Source organism: Cricetulus griseus, chromosome 5 (genome assembly GCF_003668045.3).
Source record: "Cricetulus griseus strain 17A/GY chromosome 5, alternate assembly CriGri-PICRH-1.0, whole genome shotgun sequence".
Lineage (NCBI taxonomy): Eukaryota > Metazoa > Chordata > Mammalia > Rodentia > Cricetidae > Cricetulus > Cricetulus griseus.
In genome coordinates, this window is record NC_048598.1 from 126,694,748 (window position 1) to 126,702,542 (window position 7,795).

The following is a 7,795-nucleotide window of genomic DNA, read 5'->3' on the forward strand; positions in this document are numbered from 1 at the left end:
TTATTTATTTATTTATTATGTATACAACATTCTGCTTCCATGGATGGATATCTGCACACCAGAAGAGGGCACCAGATCTCATAACGGATGGTTGTGAGCCACCATGTGGTTGCTGGAAATTGAACTCAGGACCTCTGGAAGAGCAGCCAGTGCTCTTAACCTCTGAGCCATCTCTCCAGCCCCTCGTGGGGGGGGGGGGTTCTTAAGGTGCAGGAGACATGTGGGAGCTCTCTCTCTGGCCTCCCTTGCTGCCTCTGGGCAACGCTGGCTTGCGCTTGGCTGGTATTATTTGAATAAAGATATCTTAACCTACATCACATCACAGTAAGCAGCTGTCCTTCATAGCCTCTGCATCAGTTCCTGCTTCCTGGATCCTGCCCTGTTTGAGTTCCTGTCTTGACTTCCTTCAGTGATAAACAGCAATGCTGAAGTGTAAGCCTAATAAACCCTTTCCTCTCCATCTTGCTCTTTGGTCATGGTATTTCATCACAGCAGTAGACTGTTTTGTGTTGGTGGGGATGGAGAGAGATTTTCTTTAGTGGAGTAACTCCCAGAAATGCACACCTGTTCCTGTAAAAAAAAAAAAAAAAAAGATAACAAACAAACAAACAAAAAACCAAACCCTCCCATCCACCTACCGTAAACAACTCTAAGGAAACTCATTAGATCCCACACATAACAGAAGGCATGAGGATAGCAAAGGCAATAGTTGAGAAGGGGCTGATAGGTTTGAGGCAAGAGAGGGTAATGGGGGATATTATATACATGTATGCAAACATAAGGAAATCCACTACTATGTATGTAAAATTAATGCATACTAGTAAAAACTTTTAACAGCAACAATAACACAGATTGTCCCAGACACCACCAGCCCAATTACTGAATGAGACTGGCTGATATGGGTGGTTGGGTGCAGTTTTAAAGTACGTACAACTAGTGTTAACAGAAATGCTTACTGTTCATCAGAGTCCTACTCTCCTTCTAGACAAAAAGGGGCTCCTGGGAAGTGACTGCCCTACAGTCCATTGCACTTAGGTCAACAGAACACAGAAGCCCTGTCCATTACATCCAGGCCTGGCCCTTAAGATTCTACTCAGCTGTCTTCCAGCTGAATGCTGGTGCCTCTAGAGCAGCCCTCCACTCAAATGAACTTCAAGCCTCATGTTCTAGAAATTAAAACTCTCAATTAAGAAATAAGTGCCTTAGTGTTCTACTCCACTGGACAAAAGAGATCCCTTTGTAGATTACAAATTACTTTCTGGACAAATATTCTGATCCCTTTTTTTTTTTAAGATTTTTTTATTTGTATATAGTGTTCTGCCTGCAGACCAGAAGAGAGCACCAAATCTCATTACAAATTGTTGTGAGCTACCATGGGTTGCTGGGAACTGAACTGGGGACTCTGGAAGAACAGCCAGTGCTCTTAACCTCTGAGCCATTTCTCCAGCTTCACCCCCACTTTTTTTAGAGTGTTTTATCTTCTTCATGCAGTCTCTCTGGAGTATGTTGACCACAGTGGTGCCTTGTTCCCCTCCCCTGGTGACAGAGCCCTTCCTCTGTACTAATCTTAGGTGGATATACAAATCCACAGTGAAAAACATAGTCTGAAATATGGATGAGTTAGGGGAAGGCTCTCCTTGATTTTCTTTTTTTTTTCCTTTCTGTTTTTAAGATTTTATTTATTTATTATGTATACAACATTCTGCTTCCATGTATAATCTGCACACCAGAAGAGGGCACCAGATCTCATAACAGATGATTGTGAGCCACCATGTGGTTGCTGGGAATTGAACTCAGGACCTCTGGAAGAGCAGTCAGTGCTCTTAGCCTCTGAGCCATCTCTCCTTGATTTTTCGATGCAAGGTGGATCTTAATAAAGAGCAACGTCTTGCTTTTAAATTGAGTACGGGCTGGGAGTCCTTTCAGGTGCAGGTTTTCTGCCAACTCCGAACTTAAATGACCTTGTGGAGCAGAGTCCTACCCCAAATTGCTGTTCATTGAGTTTTTGTGAGAGGAAAATAGACCTTTAAGGTAGGAACCTTGGAATTTATGTGGTTATATAGCCCAGGATGGTCTTGAACTCTCAAGCCTCTTGCCTCAGCCCCTCTTAGAAATACACACCACTATGCCGGGCTCCTGGAAAAGATTCTTAGCTGCACATTGCATCTTGTTCCTTCAAACATAACTTTTTTTCCAGACAGGGTTTTATAATGTAGCTCTTGCTGGCCAAAAACTTGACATGTAGACTAGGCTGGCTTTGAAACTCAGCCATCTGCCTCTGACTCCAGAGTGTGCTGGGATTAAAGGCAGGCACCACCACACCTGGTTCAAAATTTATTATTTTGAACTAATTTATTATTATTTTTTAAAACTCAAGGACTTTTTTTTTTCTTTTGAGACAGGGTTTCTCTCTGTAGTCCTGGCTGTCCCTCTATAAACCAGGCTGGCCTTGAAGTCAGAGATCCACCTGCCTCTGGAGTGCTGGGATTAAAGGCATGAGCAACCATCACTGGGCACGATCAAGGACAATTTTATTAGAATTTAAAAGAAACAAACCCAGGACAGGCAAGCTGTAAATTTTAACAGCTGTCCAGTGGGGGGGGGGGGGGATGGAGAAGGAAAAGAAAAAGACCATGCCAGTTGAGTTCTGCCAACATGGAGGTCTGCCATATGGCCAGGGGAGTGAGGCTTTAGAAAAAGAGCAAGGAATCCCAAAGCATCAAAAAAAAAAAAAAAAAAAAAAAAAAAAAAAAAAAAAAAAGAATAGAAAGAAAAAGAAAAGAAGATAAGAAAAGAAAAAAAGCACAGTTAGTTCTGGCCAGCATGCAAAGAAAGGAAGAAAAAACAAACAGGAAAATTTGCACCTTCCAAACTCAGTAAGGTGCTGGACTAGCCCAGCCTCCTACTTCTGCTTGGCTCCAAGGGACTGCCCTAAGGGGAGGATTCTGGGAAGGGAAAATTCAGTCTGGAACTGAATTCTGACAGTAAGTATTTAAGATGTATATCTCATGGTTCCCTTTATGAAGCATGACTCATGGTTGCAAGTCATGCTTCATAAAGGGAAAGATGTCATTTCTGAGACATTCCCATTACAAAATCCTCCACGTGGAGGCCACCTGCTAGGAAGCTGTGAGAAGCGCTCCACAGCTCTCTTTTCCTGCTGTGAGAGAATGAAGGGATTCCTAAAACTCTGGCCACACAGGAAATTATGTGTGATGAGGCTTCTCTGGTTTGGTGCCTATTATGGGCTGAATGGTAGGTAGATTCTCCCCAAGCCTGTGTGGCCATCTAAACCTAGGACTCCTAGTCCAAACCCTATTCAAAATTAACGAAGAGGCCTTCTTTAATAGAAATTAAAGTAAAATGACTACAGGATGGTTTAAAGAACAAAACAACAGCAACAACAAATCTTTAGAGATGTCCTTACAGGGGGAAGTATTCTTTATTACTTGAGGAAACAAATCTGCTAGAAGGAATGATTTTTCTGGAATCTAACAATACCTTGAAAGGTTTGAGAACCCCAGCTGGACCAGTTTGAATGCCACTTGACCTGGGCATTCTAATGTACTTACGAATTTTATGCCAACTCTAGTTTATCTTGGGGTCCAACTGTGGGACTTGGTAAAAAAAGCTCGGGTTTACCTTCCCTCTGGGAGGCACTGGTTCTGCCTAGCTAAACCTGGGTTTCCAGACTTGCAAATATAATCTGCACCTAAATAGAGCCCTCTGGGGCTGGAGTCTAGCTCAGTGATTTCCTAGTACTTGGCTTTGATCCCCAACACTGCAAAACAAGATGAAGAAGAAACTCTGTCGGTGCTTTGTTTTAACCGTGTTTGTGGTTTCTTTGTTTATAATTTCTGAAGATACAGACTTTTAAAAGTGTAGCTAATGCTGGGTCATGGTGGTGCACACATCTTTAGTCCCAGCTCTAGGAGGCAGAGGAAGGCAGATCTCTGTGAGTTTGAGGCCAGCCTAATCTACATAGTGAGCTCTAGGCCAGCCAAGCCTATATAGACCTCATTTCAGAGCAGTGTGTGTGTGTGTGTGTGTGTGTGTGTGTGTGTGTGTGTGTGTGTGTGTGTGATAATTAATATAATTCAACATGGCTGGTACATTTTTATTAATATATTTTTTAAATGTATATGTGTGTATGTGTGTACAGGTGCCTATTCACACATGTGGTAGTCAGAGAAAACCTATGCAGAGTTGGGTCTATCCTGCCACTTTTATGTGGCTTCTGGGAATTAACTTGGGTTATCAGACTTTCGTGGCAAATGTCTCCACCCACTAAACCCTCTCACCAGCCCCCAGGTTCATACAGAAGAAAGGCTATCTGCACACAAAGATACCATCTACAAGGCAAAGGCAGAAGCCTCAGAAGAAACAACCTTACCCTCACCTCCAGAATTGTGGGAAAATAAATATCCATTCTTTAAGCCACTCAGTCTGTGGCACATTGCTACAGCAGCCCTAAGAGTAGTGACCAGGAAACTGAGGACAACTGGAAACACCATTTATTATTTTTATTTATTTATTTATTTATTTATTTATTTATTTATTTATTCAGCACAAATCACCACCACAATTATTTCCTTTGCTTCCCAGCCCTAAGATATCTGCATCTGTAAGAAGTTGTCTTCGCCGGGCGTTGGTGGTGCACGCCTTTAATCCCAGCACTTGGGAGGCAGAGGCAGGCAGATCTCTGTGAGTTCGAGACCAGCCTGGTCTACAAGAGCTAGTTCCAGGACAGCCTCCAAAAGCCACAGTGGAACCCTGTCTCGAAAAACCAAAAAAAAAAAAAAAAAAAAGAAGTTGTCTTCATCTATTTCAAAGTCACTTTTTTCCCATTGTAGGATCAGACCTGAAATTCCAACACAGGAGGTTTGAGGCAAGAAGATTGCTATGAGCCAGCCTAGGTTACTACACAAGTTCTAGTCCAGTCTGAGCTACAACGTGACACCCTGTCCTCTCCACCCTCTCCCCACCCCACCCTACCCCCGTTTCTCCTCCACACCTAAAGAAAACAGAAAGAAGCAGAAAGCGGAGGGAGGGTGGTACTGGCAGGGTGGTACTGGCATGGTGGCTGTGTGTGTGCACGGTTGGGGTGCAGTGGGGGTGTCTGTCATATTTTTTTTCTATTTCTGAACTAGAATCCTCCTGAAAGCTGGGCACTTCACTCACTGTCACAAAGCTTGGACACATGAGGATGAATCTGAAAGAGACTTTGCAAATAAAGCTAATGAAGAGCCTGTGGACCAGCTGTGTTGTCTCAGTGGTGGGTGAGCTACCCACCGAGCATTGCTCGAGCTATTCAGCTGTTGCTATGGCAGATCCCACAGTGGTGCCCTTGGGAGCATGCTCAGTGTAGCTGGTGTGGGGTGGGGGTGAGCTCAGAGTCTTGTCTTCCTGGTAAATGAGTCAGTATAATTGAGTGACTGATTCTAGAAGGCTTGTGGGATCAGCGATCATTTCAGCAATCATTCTTTTGATGTCTTTCAGCTACACTGGAACTTCTTCGGTCCAAGCTGAATACCAGTGGGGAAGATGTCAAAATATCCCACAGTGTTCCTGGGCAGATGGTTAAAGTCAACTTTGTTGCCTCCAATGGTCTTAGTAGTTATTTTGCTAGATTGTCTCAACGTCTCATCACCTCCATCCCATGATACTCACAGCTCTGGTTCAGGGTTGGGAATCTGGGGTTGCCTGGACTGCTGTGGGGCCCTGAGGAATCATGATCTTAACTTTACAAATGTACCTATGCAAACTCACACCTGTGGGACCCTCTGCACACTTATTGCTGTCTGGTCTAGGCCAGCTCACTCATCTCTCTAGCTTTGTCCTTTTTGAGAAAGGGTCTCACAGTGCATCCCAAGCTGACCTTGAACTCAAAACATGCCTGTCTTATCCTTTCCAGTAGCTAGGGTTATACCACCATGTCCCAGAACTTTCACCTCCTCCTCTTCCTCCTCCTCCTCCTCCTCTTCTTTTCCTTCTCCTCCTTTTCCTTCTTCTTCCCCTTTCTCCCCCCCCCCCCGTGTGTGTGTGTGTGTGTGTGTGTGTGTGTGTGTGTGTGTAGATAAAAGAACAACTTATTAGAATCACTTCTCCCCTTCCACCTGTGGTATCCAGGGATTGAACTCAGGCTATCAAGCTTGATGGCAAATACCATTCCTTCTTCTCCCCTTCCCCCACTGAACCATCTCACTGGCCCTTTTAAAATTATTGCTTATTTATTTATTTATTTATTTATTTATTTATTCAGTCGGGATTTCTCTATTAGTTATTCTGGCTAGAACTTGACAGGTAGAGTAGGTTAGCCTTGAAGTCACAGTGATCTTCCAGACTCTACCTCCCCAGTGCTGAGGTTATAAACATGTGCTACCATGCCCAGTAAATATAAAGCAACCTCAACTTTGAAATCCTCCTGCCTCATACTTTTCAGCAGTTGTTTACACAAGTGCACCACTACAGCTGGCTCCCTTCATTTTTAAAGATGTGTTAATCCATGTGTATGTGTGTGTCTCCTCCGTGTTTGTGCTCCAGTGTGCATGCATGTGTGTGAGCACACACACACGTGCCTATAGAGAACAGATGAGAGCTTCAGATCCTCTGGAGCTGGAGTTATAGGCAGTGTAAGCCACCCAGTGTGGTTCCTGGGAACCACATTCCAGTCCTTTGCTGGAGCAGGCAGCAAAAACCCTTAATCACAGTGCCTAAAAGGGTGGGCTGCCGGCAAGTTATGCTCTGTGCTCTTTGCACTAGTGAGTGGGGAAAAAACTAACAGCAAATTGGGCCTCCGATAAGCAAAGATATCCCTAGCGATCATTTGAGGACTATTTTTATAGCTCAGGGAAGCAGAAAGAAAACACTACTGGTGTTTTCTCTACCTCAGGATTTATTAAGTCAAAGACCATGAAAACAAGGTCCTTTCTACAGGCCACCTTATTTTTAACAATCCTATGAGATGGTTACCTTGAATACCCTTATTTTGAGATGAGGAAAGTGAAAATCAAGGTTTTAAAGCTGCTGAGTAGGGTACCTGGGAGAACTCATGTGTCTTACCCCAGAGCCCCCCAGAAGGCCTTTGAAGCCCAATGAAAACTCAGTGAAGAGAAATGCACCTGGGAATCGTTTTTTTTTTTTTTTAAATTATCACGTTTATTTATTTATTTATTAAAGATTTTATTTATTTATTATGTATACAACATTCTGCTTCCATGTATATCTGCACACCAGAAAGGGGCACCAGATCTCATAATGGATGTGAGCCACCATGTGGTTGCTGGGAATTGAACTCAGGAACTCTGGAAGAGCAGTTGGTGCTCTTAACCTCTGAGCCATCTCTCCAGTCCCCTACGTTTATTTATTTTTTAATTTTATTTTATGTGGGTAGGTGTTTTGCATGCCTGGTATCTGTAGAGACTGGAAGAGGGCATCGGACCCCCGGAACCTGAGTTAAGAAGCCTATGAGCAGCCATGTGGGTGATGAATTGAGAACTGAATCTCTGGAAGAGGAACCACTGAGCCCTGGCTCCAGCCCCACACCCGTGGGTCTTAATGGCCACTCTGGGATCTGTTCCTTAAGATCAAAGTAGTGATCCGGTTTGCGATCTGGTTTAGGGTTTCCCCCTCTTAAATACACATTTAGACACTTTACTTGAAATATAGTTCATTTGAAGACAATAAATAATCTTACCATTTCCCTCTCTCTCCCACTAGACTAGACTTGTTCTCCACTAATACTAGTTCTTTTTGTTTTGTTTTGTTTTGTTTTGTTTTGTTTCTTGAGACAGGG